Raw genomic sequence first — 15,221 nt, 5'->3', positions numbered from 1 at the left:
TGCAGGAAACATCTTACTTGTTATTCCCACCAAGAAGTGGTAGAAGGGGTGAAGTCTAATCGAATATAAGCGGGTGTCTGACAGTTGTGGGTCACTTCTCAGTTGGAGAGCTACGACGACGAACGAAGTTAAGTGTCAATTTTATTTAATTGTGATTTTATGACTTGTTATAAATTTCTGTATGTTTTCTTTGTGTTATAGTCTGATGGTATGTACGTTACAATCTTTAATGTAAATATAACCCTTTGATGAGTTTTTAATAGTTACTATGTAACGTATATTCCAACTGATTACGGTGTAATACATCATGTGGCTTATTGCTCGATCTTTATTACTATTTTAAACTATGCCAAGTGTGTACGTTAAGGTAGCCAGTACTTTAAGCCACCAATATTTATTACGCATAAAATAATATTTTTGTGAATGATGTGATAATAAAGCCGATTAATTGTTCCGTAAATCTACAATATACTTTTACTTACAATCTGCTTATATAAATATATTACTTAAATAATGTCTACCATTTTTCATATTCTAAACCTTGTAGTTGTCGCTATAATAAATACATTACTTTGAGCAATAATTAACTAGTCTTAATTAAATACTGCCTTACATCCTTATTTCCTATTTTATCAACGATAATATTAAAGTAAATCTGACATATGCTTCGTCTATTAGGTAAGTGATCTATTAGCTGGCTTAGAAAGATGCGCAGCTTAGGCTTAGAGGGAGTTAGGAATGTTCTTTGGCTTATTTATAGATTCTTTTCGTCCTGGCTTTAGAATTAGTGGGCAGTGTTTGTATTATACTTAGCCTTTCCACTGAGACGGAGATGACCGGAGAGGAGAGACGTGCGGGAATCAACCAATAGCATTGCTTATAGGGACCGTGCGCGTTGGAGAGTCTGCCATCTTGCGGCCTGAATCGGAAACATATGAGTACATGTAAATTTCCAAAGCAATTGCTAATACCATATCCGTTCTCGTCGATACGTTTCCTTGTGCATAGTAGGTTCTGTCATCGTGGGCTACATCGGAAGCATAGACGACTTATTTTCGCATCGCGCCAAAAATCTGACCGCTCCAATGCTGCCCCCTATAGTTGATGCACGGAGCCTACTTGTACAATCCACAGGAGAGGAGAAGACAACCAAAGCTTTAAGTTGATTACCGCACCTCTCTTCTCGACTCTCTGCTTAATTAGTAGAAAGGCAGCCTTATGAGTTATTTGTACCTAAAAGAAAACGTATAATTACGTCCTATAGTTAAATTTCCTTCCTCGAGCCTCAAGCTGACTTCATACCAAATGTCATCTAAAACAGTTCAGCGGTTTAAGCGTGAAGAGGTAACAGACAGTTACTTTCAAATTTATAGGTAACGAGGGATTAATAGGGATCTCATTCCATGTACGACACGACACAGCGACAGGAACGCAAACGCAAAATATACAAGACACGTGCCAAGTCGCACCAGCTGCTCCCACCGCTATTGATTAGCCGAGCACGGATACACAAGACACTTTGTAACAGACACTGCGGTTTACAATTAGGAAGCTTCTTTACCCCCACCATGAGTTTTACAAGGCCTTAATTATTAATAATTGTGAATTTAAGTTTTAGTTCTTCTCCGAGACCACGGGGACAACGCCGTCCTCGAAACGTCGGAGGTAAATCTTAAAACTGTAACCAGCCCCAAGTTGGGCGCCATGTGTAACCGGGGATGGTCAGAAGGTAAGGGTGATTTACACGGAATAACTAAGAAAGGGAACGCTTGCATAAAATGTCGTAAGGTCCCGTGCGTTCCATCTCGGCAGGCAAACGGAATCGGACTGCCAGTATAGCGCACGCGAGGACGGTAATTGAGTGATAGCACAGAATAAATAATAGTATTACCGTACAGAAAGGAAACTTCCTACAAAACCGAAGTTTGACAGCGGTTCAGGGCCGAATCATGCTATCCCTAACATATGGCACTATCCCTTTCGGCTATTTAGGGTTGTCAAAATTCAAGTGATTATCTTATCTGTGGTCGTGCACGCAAAAGGAAGTCAAGTGGTGCCAACCCTAAAAATTCCTCGGAGCAATGCTGAGCCGAGCGGAGCCGAGTTTGGCCGAAGTCAGGAGTTTCGCACCCCTGGTGATAGAGTAAATGTGATGAATGGTGAGTGTATGAAGATTAGGGGGTTCAAAGACGTGTGTATGAGGGTGTGTCTACACGTCTCTGTGGGAACTAAAGGCAGTGCTACAAACCTAAAATACGCGGTTAAGTCCCGTTGTACAGTCACCTGCAATAATATGTTACTCTTCGAAGGCCGCAAAAATATCTGACACGATCTTATTTGTAGCGCAATAAGAGCGAATCACATATTTTTGCGGCCTTTGTTGTGTAATATATTATTGCAGGTGACTGTACAGTTTAATAATGTGTAAAAATCGTGAAAGACTTTTTAAGGTTTTGCTTAGAGTCTGTGTCCTCGCAAATATTTATAATTCTTTTTCATGGAATTTACTCTTGATCCGCCAATATGTCAGTAAGATGGAGATGCATTGTGTGTTAGTTGACGCAGTCACTTAGCGATTATGTCAGTCTCCAACTCGTGGTAAAGGTACTTATCTTGAAAAGGTTTTAATAGTACTCCTTCAGATTTCCAAGTTTTTTTTTTAAGAAATAAACAAACGAGCAGGTGATTTGTCTGACGGTACGCAACCGTCGCCCATGAACACATAGGCGTTACAAGTGTGTTGTTGGTATTTCAGATAGGAGTCCTTTTTATTTGAAGTTGGTATCGGTCCGGAAAAACCGCGGGCACTTCATTCCACAGTTTAGCTGTGCGAGCACTGCGAGGCAGGAAGTTTCTGGAGAAACATATAAGCACAGGCAAAACATCCTCCAGACTGAGTATAGTCGCGCTACCCCCTCTGCCACGCATACGGTAATTTTACTCCATGTTCGAGTCGAAAGTGTCTTTGTGTGACGTCCGTGTCTTTGAACGGACCAATCACGGCACGGGACTTCGCTCACCACGTCCCGCGCACCCCCGCATTTTTGGCATCATCGGTTGCATGAAATAATTGCTCTAAACTCGGTCTAGAGGATTCCTAGTCTATGGTGATGTTGTCTAAATTTAGTAACTCTTTATGTCGTAACACAAACATATATTTTTTTAATTATAAGAGACTGTTAGTCTTTAGAAAATAACCTAAATATTTTAACCAACTTTAAAAAAGGAGGTAAGCATACTGTATTTATTAGGTTCAATATAAAGTTGCCCAAATCGGCGTTAATTTTGCCTGAAGCCCAGCAATAATAAATATCCCTGTATTGCGCAAAAACTTTAATTAAATCACTAATTACATTTCAAGCGCCATTTGTTCCAAATCCGCGCGAAATTAGTGGAATCAGAACGAACAAAGATTATAAAAGTAAAGAAGTTGGTCAAAGCGACGCTAAGCCTGCCCGGCGGAGGAAACAAATCGCATTAGTCGCATGTCTGCGCCGGCCCTTATTTTAATTCGGATTTCTGGAATTCTGGGCTGAATCCTGGGACTCTAGTAATGGCCTAGAATTTGAGATTCTGAATTTTAGGCCATTAGTGTAGTTTCGCATTGCTGACTACTAAATTGCTGTTTAATGTTATCACGTAATTTAAGTCAAAAGAACACAGGCCGCTTCCATACAATCGAAGTTACGCTCTTATAAGTATGGCTGCCACGAGTTTGACACTGACATAATCGCTAGCGTGTGCGTAACTTACTTCGCATATTATTTAGTGCTAGCGAGATGTATAGAAAGTATTTAAATAACGCAGATATGGTAACAGTAACGTGGCTGCTGAGATGACATGAAACTTGGCATAGACATTCAGGTCCTATCTAAAATGAATTTATAGCAAGTATAAAAATCTTATGCAAAGAGTTTTCTAATAAAATGAAACGAAACCAACCCTAAATAAACATTCGTTACATTTCAAAAGACACTGAAAAAACCACCGTAACAATTCCATTGTACAAGAAAATAGAATAAAATATCTGCCAGCGTTCCAGTCAATTTGTACTCGGGGGAGCGCATAACTCAATATTTGTCCCTGTCTCACATACGCTTTTAGGGCGGTATAGCCGTCCCGCTCGGGTAATCTAATAGATGTTGAAATGACGCCTGCCTTTTATGCGGCCCTGGTACATCAAATTTGTTTTAAGGAGAGAGACGATCAATTTGGCTGTATTGTGGAGGGCGTGCGGTTTTGAGTGAAATTTCAGAGACTTATCCGGTACGGATTTGGGATGATGACAGCCGTATGAATGTATTGTGAAGTGCTTTTATTAAAAGTAACGGCTCAAGTTTGAAACGCGGGTTTTGGAAGTTTGGGTGAAGGTTTTGGATGTCATAATGGAATACAATTTAAATTAGACGAATTCATTTTAGAAGCTCCAAATTCGTAATTCAAAACAACGAATTTATAAGTCTATTAACTGATACTGATGAAGAAGTTAACAATCAGCTACATCAATCAGTAGTGATGGCTTGGCTGCACGAGGATGTTTGATGTTTTTATTATGTTCTTCTTCTTTTCAATATGTTATCTTCTCTTGGGGTGTATGGTTCTTCTTCCACTGTCTCCGGTCATGGGTACCTAGTTTTCCCTTGCTTCACGGAACGGCGACAAATAGACTGAGGGCGACCATATATATGTTATCGTTTCCTGTATCTTCCAGATAAAAATCACTTTTGATAAATAGGTGTCTGTCAGGTTTTCAGTAGGTACTGAAGCGACAAAAATCCCTAGCAATAGTATGAATGCAAAAGTAACTCGTCTGTCTGTTACCTCCTCACGCTTAAACCGCTGAACTGATTTAGGTAGATGAATTCTGGTACGGTGATACCTAGTGTTAGTCTAGTCCTTTACGTTCCTGTAGTTTTTTGAATTTCGGCAATTGCGGGCAGAAACTAGTTCCATAATAAATATCAAACTTGGTAGATGTGGTACATGGTCCGTACACTATGTGTTATTGTCAGATGGAAGGTTACATACTTGTACATTCAAGATAACGATCAGTTGAACAACGAAATTGCGCAATTTTATTTTCGCACAAACACCACGAAATTAAATCAAACAGAACACCGAGTCCAATTTCATAAACAGCTGAGTAAATACGATCACTCGATCACCGCTGAAATAACAGATCACCCTAAATTGTACAGCCTACGTGTTTTGTTGTATAGGTTCTACGTTCTCTGTTGCGACATCCGAATTTGAAAATCTGTTACGACTTTGTTGGTTTCTTTGTTATTATAATCATCATCTTCCTCGCGTTGTCCCGACATTTTACCACGGCTTATGGGATCCTGGAGTCCGCTTGGCAACTAATCCCAAGAATCGGCATAGGCATGCCATCTGACTGTCCTATATAACATACTTACTCTTTGCATCTGACCTTCCAATTCCAACCCATACATTCTATACATGCTCTTTTCTTGAAAAAGGTCAGACTACAGTTCATTCCATAATTGTTTATTTTTAACCAACACAAAATCTTATAAGGAAGAGGTTTTGCATTATACATGGTGTTTCAGAACTACCACGTTACATGTGACACCGGAGGTAGTACTCAAGAGGCTCCTCCTAACCAGCCTAACACGACCCTAGTAAAAGTTGTACGGTTATCGAGTTATTAGACAATTTTCCCCTATGTTATAACATTTTTAGTACAAAGGTGAAAAATCAATTTTTTTTCGGTAATAAAGCGAATACCGTGCAACTTTTACTGGGGTCATGTTAGGCTGGTTAGGTTCCTTTTGAGTTGATCTACCTCCGGTGTCACCGTGATGTGGTAGTTCTGCGACACCCTGTATGTATATATGTGTGTCTTTTTAATAATAGAGCTCAAGATAATAAGATAATAAGACAGCCTATTTATATACGTGTATTGGCACATTCTGTCGTAATTGAGATATTTGTATTGGGCTATTGTTTGAAACTCGTAGATATTTGGGAACGTGGAATACAAACAATTTGGATATTAGTTTGGGGTGAGGGTTTAATAGGTATTATAGTCGCAAAAGGTTTTTAGTAGGCAAATCTAATTAAGGACTTAATGTACGTGAGGTTGAAAAATAATATGAAATAACTAGTTTTTTCGGGGCAAGTTGTGATTTCGTATTTATCCCGCACCGAATGAGGAGACCAGCCAAATTTAATCGAAATCTAAATAAAACAATAATTAAAAATCAGCACACATAGGTATACAGGCGGACCAAGACAAGTCTGCAACGATTTTGATAGCATCATGCAGTTATTCATACATCATAATTTCATAGAAGTGTGGCGTTTAAAATAACACTCGCACTGCGTGTGCTCTCAAAATCGTTGCAGACTTTTCTTAGTCTAACTCTATATTTTAGGACCCTTATGGGAAAACCTTCCATTTTCACTTCACCACATGTTCCACAGCCTCCGCATCACGTTTACGAGCCGCCCATAGTTTTACGACTGACAAGTTTACTGCCAAGTGCCAATGTCACGCTCATGTGAGACAGGGGGAAAGCAGATTATTTTATCTATTACTTATTTCAAGGTATCCGAAGGGTAAAAAAGGGACCCTATTACTAAGACAGGGCAGGGTTGAGCAAACGAAACAAGACCGCGTAAAAGGCCCCCTAAGCGATGGACTGATCAAATTAAATCTGCCATGGAAAGACCCCTGAACGCATGTGCCAGAATGACATCTAACCGCGGAAAATGGCAAGAAATCGTACGGCAATCAACATCTGTGCCTGTGATAACCGCGAACATCGAAGTTCGCAAATTGCGGGCATTTTTCTCTGTCACTCTAATTACGCCTTCATTGGAGTAAAAGAGAAAGATCCCCGCAATTTGCGAATTTTTTTAAGGTTTTCGCGGTAGCTCCTCTGATGTCAGCAGTTGACCACGACACACTGCAAAGAGTATAACGACTAAGAAGAAGAAGACTACTAAGACTCCTCTGTCCGTTTGTCTGTCACACTGCAGTTGAAATTTTCACAGATGATGTATTTCTTTTGCCGCAATAACAACAGATACTAAAAAGTACGGAACCCTCGGTGGGCGAGTTCGACTACTTCGACTCTCACTTGTACGGTTTTTCTCAGAAACTCGTAACTTTTCAGGATCGCCATAAAAAACATCACGAGACTAATGATAATCTGACAATCATTACATTATGATTTTCAATAATTATGTCAAACAAAGGGATCCGCAGTGGCTAGCATTTGGGTGATTCTTAAAGTTGGTAGGTACAGTAAAGGGCCAAAAAGAATGCACATCGAGCTTTAGAAAGAGGCAATCGGCTAATTTCGACTTCGTATAGCGATATCTGTGTCGCACACACCATGACGTTTGTTTTGTCAGTCATGGTTCAAATTCGAGAGAGTGCAGTCGCCTATCTAAGTCAATATATATATAGAGCTGCTAAAACCCCTATAAAATTAAATTTGTACTATGGCATCTATAGGGAAAAAAGGTAAGCCGTTACTCTACCAGTCACGCGAAATTATCCACAATGTTTATAAATATTTTTTATCTGAAGCCAATTAATTTAAAAAACATGAGGATGTTAATGTAAGTAATTATTTAGGTTCAACAGAGATTTGTCATTACAATATTACACTTTTTGTCGATCTTATATAAAATATATATTTATGAAGATTATTTTTCCCTAACAAGAATATAGCAATAATTAAAAATAGTTACATCGTGTTTTACAGCTCTATATATTTCACGTGAAATCAAAACAAAACAACAATAAAGTACTTAGTTCTAAATTCAAATTCTGATAAACGACTAACCTAATAATTGATGTACATGGAAACGAGCATTCGTTTGTATTCGGAAATGCGATGATTGCCGATGTGCATTCTTTTTGGCCCTTTACTGTACCTTTGATCTAGAAACGATATAGAGATCAACTAGATTTACATTAGATATCGACTAGATGTGACTTGGATATCTAAGTCATAACTTGTCGAAATCGTTCAAGAGGGCCTCCAGAATCGCGGAAACGTCAAATTTGACATACATATCTATCTTACAAATATCTTTAAAAAATTATCCATATCGTAACTTGTTGAGGTCTAGTAGAGATCTAATACATTTTCAAATTTTTAGAATCAAGCTGTATGTATTTGTTTTGATATACCTATCAAAAGGTACTTAACCTCAAGTTCTAGATAGCAAACAAATTGTTACTCAAATACTCAGTTTTATGGCTCCTTTACACGATGGGCCAGCGCCGGCCACTCCAAAGGACGCAGCCATGCGGTAGAATGATATAGCAATATCATTTGCTCCCTCTAACGCATAAATGCGTCCCTTGGAGTTCCGGCGTTGGCCCATCGTGTAGAGGAGCCATTATTGATACGTAGATAGGTAACCAAACCTTGACCCTGCAAGAATGTAGATGTATCTAGACGAGATAAGGGCGGGAGATAAGATAGTTTCCGTAAGAGCCCTTTTCGGAGATGATGAGAGTACGTAAGGTTTAGTGGCGTGTTAATATCGGTGACATCGTATTGTATCATATCAACATATTACATCGTATGTAGGTATTTTTAAACGAATTCAAAAAAGGAAGAGATCTGTAGAAATTTTAATCGACTTCAAAAAAGGAAGAGGTTATCAATTAATTGTTAGTTAATGTCCAAATTTTTGGAAACTTAGATACCAAGTATGATTTCATGAAATTATGAATCTCAAAACTGACAATCAATCAATACATTTTTTGCCATAAACATATTTGTACCCGTACCATGAGTCACAGACAGTGTCAACACTGACATACATCTCACTCGCAATAATATTGTGAGTATTGTGAGTAATGTGAGTTACGATAGCGAGATGCACAGAAACTAAGTTACTCGTACGTTTTCGATAGCGTTTATGTCAGTGCCATTGTGCCAAACTAATGGTAACCACACTTATCTACCTTGTGTACCTTTAAGTTAAAGAGGACACTTCAATTTTTTTCGAGAACGAACGACACTACACACCTTATAAAAGGTTAATGCTCGTCAAAACCTTTCGAGCTAGTCTAGACATGACGTAACAAAAGGCTAACGCATAACCCAATTTCCGTAGTGGGGCTAATAAAATGAGGCAGCCGCCGCAATGCGGCACGTCGATAAATTTGCAGCTGCTCCAGATGCGATGCTCGTGTTCTCTTCTCATCGTAATGGCCAATAACTAGTCATAAATTATATAACAAATAAGGCTTGTTCACGAAAAAACGCGTTTACCCGACTGTTCTACTACTAGTTGGCAATAGTACCTATAATCAGTAGCCTTACCACTGCTGCATTAGGGCCGGTACAGACGGACTGCAACCCGACTGCAATTTGTATGGGAACTGAACACTGATGTTGCAGTCGGCGTGCAGTTCCCATACAAGTTGCAGGTTGCAGTGCACTGCGTATGCTATCAAAATCGTTGAAGACCTTTTCTTGGTTTAACCTTAGCTTAGCAACCTAAGTGTTGCATATTACATTCGATATCTGCATAACAGCAGTAAATAAATGGTTTTGGCGGGAGTCGAACCCACTGCGGCCAGTTACGTCGGCAGCTGCAATGCGTCAGCATTGTTGCCGACTGATGCTGTAGCTAACTACTTTTTATTTTAGGTACAGGGTCATTTTTGGACCGTTAGCCATATTGTGCGTGGTGATTAGGTAGGTCATACGTCATACTGAACAACTTTTTCTATGGGACTAACCCCGAAATCCCAAAAATAATTTGGCCTTCCCATAGAAAACGTCGACATCCATTCGCCCAAAATGTATCAAACGGCCAAAAAATTTTTGTGAGTTCGGAGTTGGTGTCATAGAAAAAGTTGTTCAGTATGACCTACCTAATCACTTCGCACAATTTGGGTAACGGTCCAAAAATGACCCTGTATAACTGGAAGGCAAGCGATATGATGTATCGCATGATGGTAAGCAATTACCGTCGGCCATGGACACTAGGGTGGTTCAAAAAAATTTTTTTTTTATTTTCCGACGGGCCATCCCCTTATTTTGTTACACTTATTATGCTGATAAAATACACCAAGTTTCGTAATTTTATCTCAACTGGGTGCGCCAAAGTTCATATAAAATTGCAAATTCGATTATTGAAACTCCGAAAATGTATCTCATATAATTTTACATCCTAATGATCATTGTACATTTTCATTTTAAACAATACTCATTGGAACTTCGAATTTATTATATTCATAATGTCAGTCTACATAAATATCTCTATTACTAAAATTTATGCATATATTATTACTCGACATATCGATTTTGACATATTTGATTTTATTTATAACAGCATGCACCTGTAGGTCAAGTCAGGTTAAAATCCTGCCAGAAAGGTGGGTTGGGTTAGAACTGCGACCCTCACAGAACCGAAATGCTCCCAGAAAGGTGGGTTAGGTTAGGTTAGAACTGCGACCCTCACAGAATCGAAATGCTGCACAGAAAGGTGGGTTAGGTTAGGTTAGAACTGCGACCCTCACAGAACCGAAATGCTGCCAGAAAGGTGGATTAGGTTAGGTTAGAACTGCGACCGTCACAGAACCGAAATGCTGCCAGAAAGGTGGGTTAGGTTAGGTTAGAACTGTGACCCTCACAGAACCGAAATGCTGCCAGACAGGTGGGTTAGGTTAGGTTAGAACTGCGACCCTCACAGAACCGAAATGCTGCCAGAAAGGTGGGTTAGGTTAGGTTAGAACTGCGACCCTCACAGAACCGAAATGCTGCCAGAATGGTGGGTTAGGTTAGGTTAGAACTGCGACCCTCACAGAACCGAAATGCTGCCAGAAAGGTGGGTTAGGTTAGGTTAGAACTGCGACTCTCACAGAACCGAAATGCTGCCAGAATGGTGGGTTAGGTTAGGTTAGAACTGCGAACCTCACAGAACCGAAATCCTGTGACCCTCACAGTGAGCGAGCGTAGCGAGAGCAAATGCTCCCGCCTTAGTCTTCGAGAAATTCTTACAAATAACATTATGGGCACAGATACATTCTCAGTGACAATATTATGAGTAAAAAAAAATTGAATATGTATCGTTATGAATAATGTAGGTAGTAGCACAAAAAACTATAAAAAAAATATATGAGTAACAATTTTCGGAAAAACAATGATTATGACTACAAAGCGGTATTATTAGAAATATTCGTATAATAAATTGTATATGAGCCAATATGGACCCATCTCAACTACAAGGGGGTGCTCAACCACTTTGAAAATTTTGTATGTTGTATGAAAACCAAAAAACAGAAGTATTTATTATTCGGATTTTTATTTAAGTATCTGTTTTCACATTATTTGCACGTGTGATTTATAAGTTTTTAAGTAAAAAAACAGTTTTATTTCTATTTTTTATAATTTTTCGAAAAGTAAGATTTTTAGAATTTCACCTAAAAAATCATAAAAAATAGAAATAAAAATGGTTTTTCATCAAATAACTTTTAAATCACACTTTAAAATAATGTGAAAACTGAAAAAAATAATAACTTGTGTCTTTTGGATTTCATACAACTTTAAAAATTTCAAAGTGTTTGAGCATCCCCTTGTAGTTGAGATAAGATTACAAAACTTGGCATATTTAGTCAACAGAACACGTGTAATAAAATGAGAGGGTGCCGCTTTTTCTAGCTGGAGTTTGAATTTTTCCCATACAAACGTGAACCACCCTAATGGACACATACAACGCCAGAGGTGTGTTGCTGTCGAATACGCTCTTGTCTTGAAGGTTTGAAGGTCGTATCGGTCCGGATTCCGCGTGGGCTAGTTTTACGTTTTATAGCTGTACGAGGCAGGAAGTTTCTGGAGAAACGCACCAGTTGAGGACTGCCAACCACATAAGTGGTGGAGATGGAAATGTCGCGTAGGACAATTAATCCGAACAATACCTTCCGCGCATCGGCAAACGTAGCGTTAGAATTAGGATGTTCTCAGACTAGATGGAGCGATGATCTTGGCAAGGCGGCTGGAAAATCGTGCTCAATGGCGTGCAATAGGAGAGGCGAGAGGAGACAAGAGTAGGCTGATGATGAATAACTTCCTATTGCAATCTGTTCATGCATGCATACAAATATGGAACAAATTGACAACATCTTTAAACTTAAAAATCAGTTCAAAATAACTTTCCAGCAGCAGTCCTCGTTATAGCAACAAATAACAACGGACGCGCATAGTCGTTACCCGCTTCCGTCAGCCATTGCAGTTTGTCGGCCATCGCGCGGAAATATGAAACTCTTATCGTTATTATAATTCATTTTACAGTTGTGAAATGTAGCAATAAAGCAAATATTGAATCATATCACTTACTGGAGTTGCTGGTCCACTAGACACTTTTAGTAACTAAATAATTACATTGAAAGTTTAGTAATTAAAGAGAAATGAAATTATAATAAAACTAGAACAGAATGTTAAAGTCTGGAGCGCATACCTAACCTTATTAATTATTTAACACCTTTTATAAATAATTATTTTATGTACCTATATGAAATCTGCAATGGCGTAACCTGAACCAATCCAAAAAGCTCTCATTTCATATTCTCGAACAATAAAACTGTCAAAATGTAAACAGTCGGGATTACATTTTTAGTTACTTTCAAATTATTTATTACATATCTGTTGTCAATCAACGCAATGGTCGCGACGCACTTAGCGCCCTCTAGTTAACTAGGCCCTTCTACTTAATGTCTAAAACACACAACCACACTGTGAGAATGTTGGTAAATTGGCCCTTCACATTTAGAGGTGCAAGTTTTGTAATGAATCCAAAGTAACACATTCTTTAGAGCGATAGTGTAGGTTTTCACCAAAAACAGTAGGAGTAATTGATTATTGTGTTTAGGTACCTACCCACAAGAAAATAATGTTTAATATACATTTATGTAGATTTGCATTTGATTTACATATATTCTTGTAACATTAAGGGGCCCACTGATTAACAGTCCGCCGGACGGTATCGGCCTGTCAGTTGTTCGGAACTGTCAACATGTTATTCTAACTGACAGGCCGATACCGTCCGGCGGACTGTTAATCAGAATTTGAATTTCATTAATTTATTTCGGTGAGTTAGTCCATTATAATTTACTTTTGTATTATCCTTGACTTGTTTTGCGCCGATAACAGGTATGTCTATATTTCATTTTGTATTTCGTTTTTGCTAGTAAAAGTTCTAGGTATAGCTATCACTGAAATCTCGAATCCCCTGAAACAACGTCACCGAAGCCGTGACCTACTGAAACTGAAACTGGGCCTGTTCGTAAATACGGATAACAGTCACCCCCGGCTTCATTCCGGACAATAAAACAAACGTCTGAATTTTAATGGTGAAATGTTTTTCGTAGCTCCATTCAAGCATATTTAACATATTTTGTAATATAATTGAAGTGCTACGGCCCTGTGAACTGGCTCTTCTTAGGGGAAATACGACCAAAATGCCATATATGAATAAAATGACATAGTGCTTGTTTATAAGGCAACTGCCATTTTGACAATTCTGCGAGATAACTAGCGCCATCGCCATTGGCACAAAATAACCAATGTCAACATGTTTCGTACCCACAAATTGTATATTCTATGTATGTATATATAGTTTCTTTGATATTTCGGCGAATGATGTGTAGTTTTTAGGGTTCCGTACCCAAAGGGTAAAACGGGACCCTATTACTAAGACTTCGCTGTCCGTCCGTCCGTCCGTCCGTCCGTCTGTCACCAGGCTGTATTTGTAATAATTTTTACTGTCTTGATACCAATGATACACCACGCAAAATAAGACGTCGAGTTGCGGAAACCAAGCCCGCGAGAACCTACCTTCCTACCAATGATATTAGCGAATGATTTGTCGTAAATTTATTTATCATCGTCTAGTACCTACCCAAAACTCAAGTTTTATTGAGCTTACTGTGGGGCTAGGCCGATTCGTGCAAGATCGCCCCAAATAATAAAATTATTTTATTATGAAATAAAACGCAGTTTGTTTTCGTTTATTAGATTTTATTTGGCTCTCCCCGATGTCTACAATATCTACAAATTTCTCGTTTGTACCGTCAGTGCCCTAAGATGAATAAGAAGTATCCACTTTTCTATACAGCTAGTATGGCGACGTGGGTACTTAAGTTGGGGCACTTACTGTACAGTCAGCAGCAGAAGTTGCTAAGCGGGCGAGATGTTCAAAATAACCTCGACACGCTCTTATTCTCTTAACAATAAAGTCGCGTCAAGATCATTTTGGACACCTCGCCCGCTTAGCAACTTCTGCTGACTGTACAACACGGCAGGATTGACTCGAAATCCCGAAGCCATAAAACGTCCATTCCGCTCGATATCCACTATACTGATCAATCAATTTAATCCCCAGCAATCAGATCACAGTTAATTCTTCGCCGGCTCGACCCGGATTAAGAGCCGGATGTGCCGGATATGTGCCGGGTTTCGATTGCTATAAAATGGGAGTGCTTAAGAGGTAACATGAGCTGAGCTTGCTGCGAATATTATTTTATTTAAGTAAACAGGGGCGTTTCGCAAAAAGGGCTATTTTGTCGGGAATGTGATGCGAATGGCAGCTACCTTAATTACTTGCAGAATTTTGTATTATATACTGTTGAACTTATTAAGTTATGAAACGTTGTCATGTCAGATATCGGATTTTTACCTTTATCAGGATGTAAAAAAAATAGCTTCACACGTATCCGACACTTTTCTCGAATACCCCAACAGCTTGCAGCTGTATCTAAATCGAGAACCATGTATTACATATACATACCAAATTACACCAATTTGGTTGCGAAAGCTGACCAATTTAAATTTAGTTACAATGTCACTTTTGGTGGGGAAAAATTATAAATAAAAACTTCATGTTTTTTTTCAAGTTAATTATAGCGAAAAACTCATAAGAGTCATAAGTAAAGATGCGGTCCAATATAACTCCTTGCGGAACTCCTCTGAATATTTCGCTAACAAAGTTGGCTACGACTCAATGCAGTGGATTTTAGTTCTGCAAATTTTGACCAAATGTAAAAGACGTTACGGTTTGGCTGTGGTCCAGCGTATGGAGATAGCGTTTATTGACTCATTTGGTGTTCTATGGGTTATTTTATAAAACTAGACACTGTTGTGGCTAGTAGGATAGTTCAGGGTTTCAAATCAATTTTCACTTTTTAACACGCTCACTGCAGACGGACTAGGGTATTGGATAGC

The 15,221-nt window shown here is 38.9% G+C and overlaps 2 protein-coding genes across 2 annotated transcripts in view; both read right to left on the bottom strand.

The window, feature by feature from the left end:
* LOC134679533 (juvenile hormone epoxide hydrolase-like) overlaps window positions 1-15,221 on the bottom strand; it is a 331,027-nt gene that overhangs the window by 63,491 nt on the left and 252,315 nt on the right. The window lies entirely within an intron of this gene.
* LOC134679528 (facilitated trehalose transporter Tret1-like) overlaps window positions 1-15,221 on the bottom strand; it is a 67,008-nt gene that overhangs the window by 37,178 nt on the left and 14,609 nt on the right. The gene's annotated exons all lie outside the window — the stretch shown is intronic.

This window comes from Cydia fagiglandana, chromosome 2 (assembly GCF_963556715.1).
Source record: "Cydia fagiglandana chromosome 2, ilCydFagi1.1, whole genome shotgun sequence".
NCBI lineage: Eukaryota > Metazoa > Arthropoda > Insecta > Lepidoptera > Tortricidae > Cydia > Cydia fagiglandana.
Note: the sequence above shows the minus strand (reverse complement) of the source record. Positions and strands in the feature narration are given on the sequence as shown.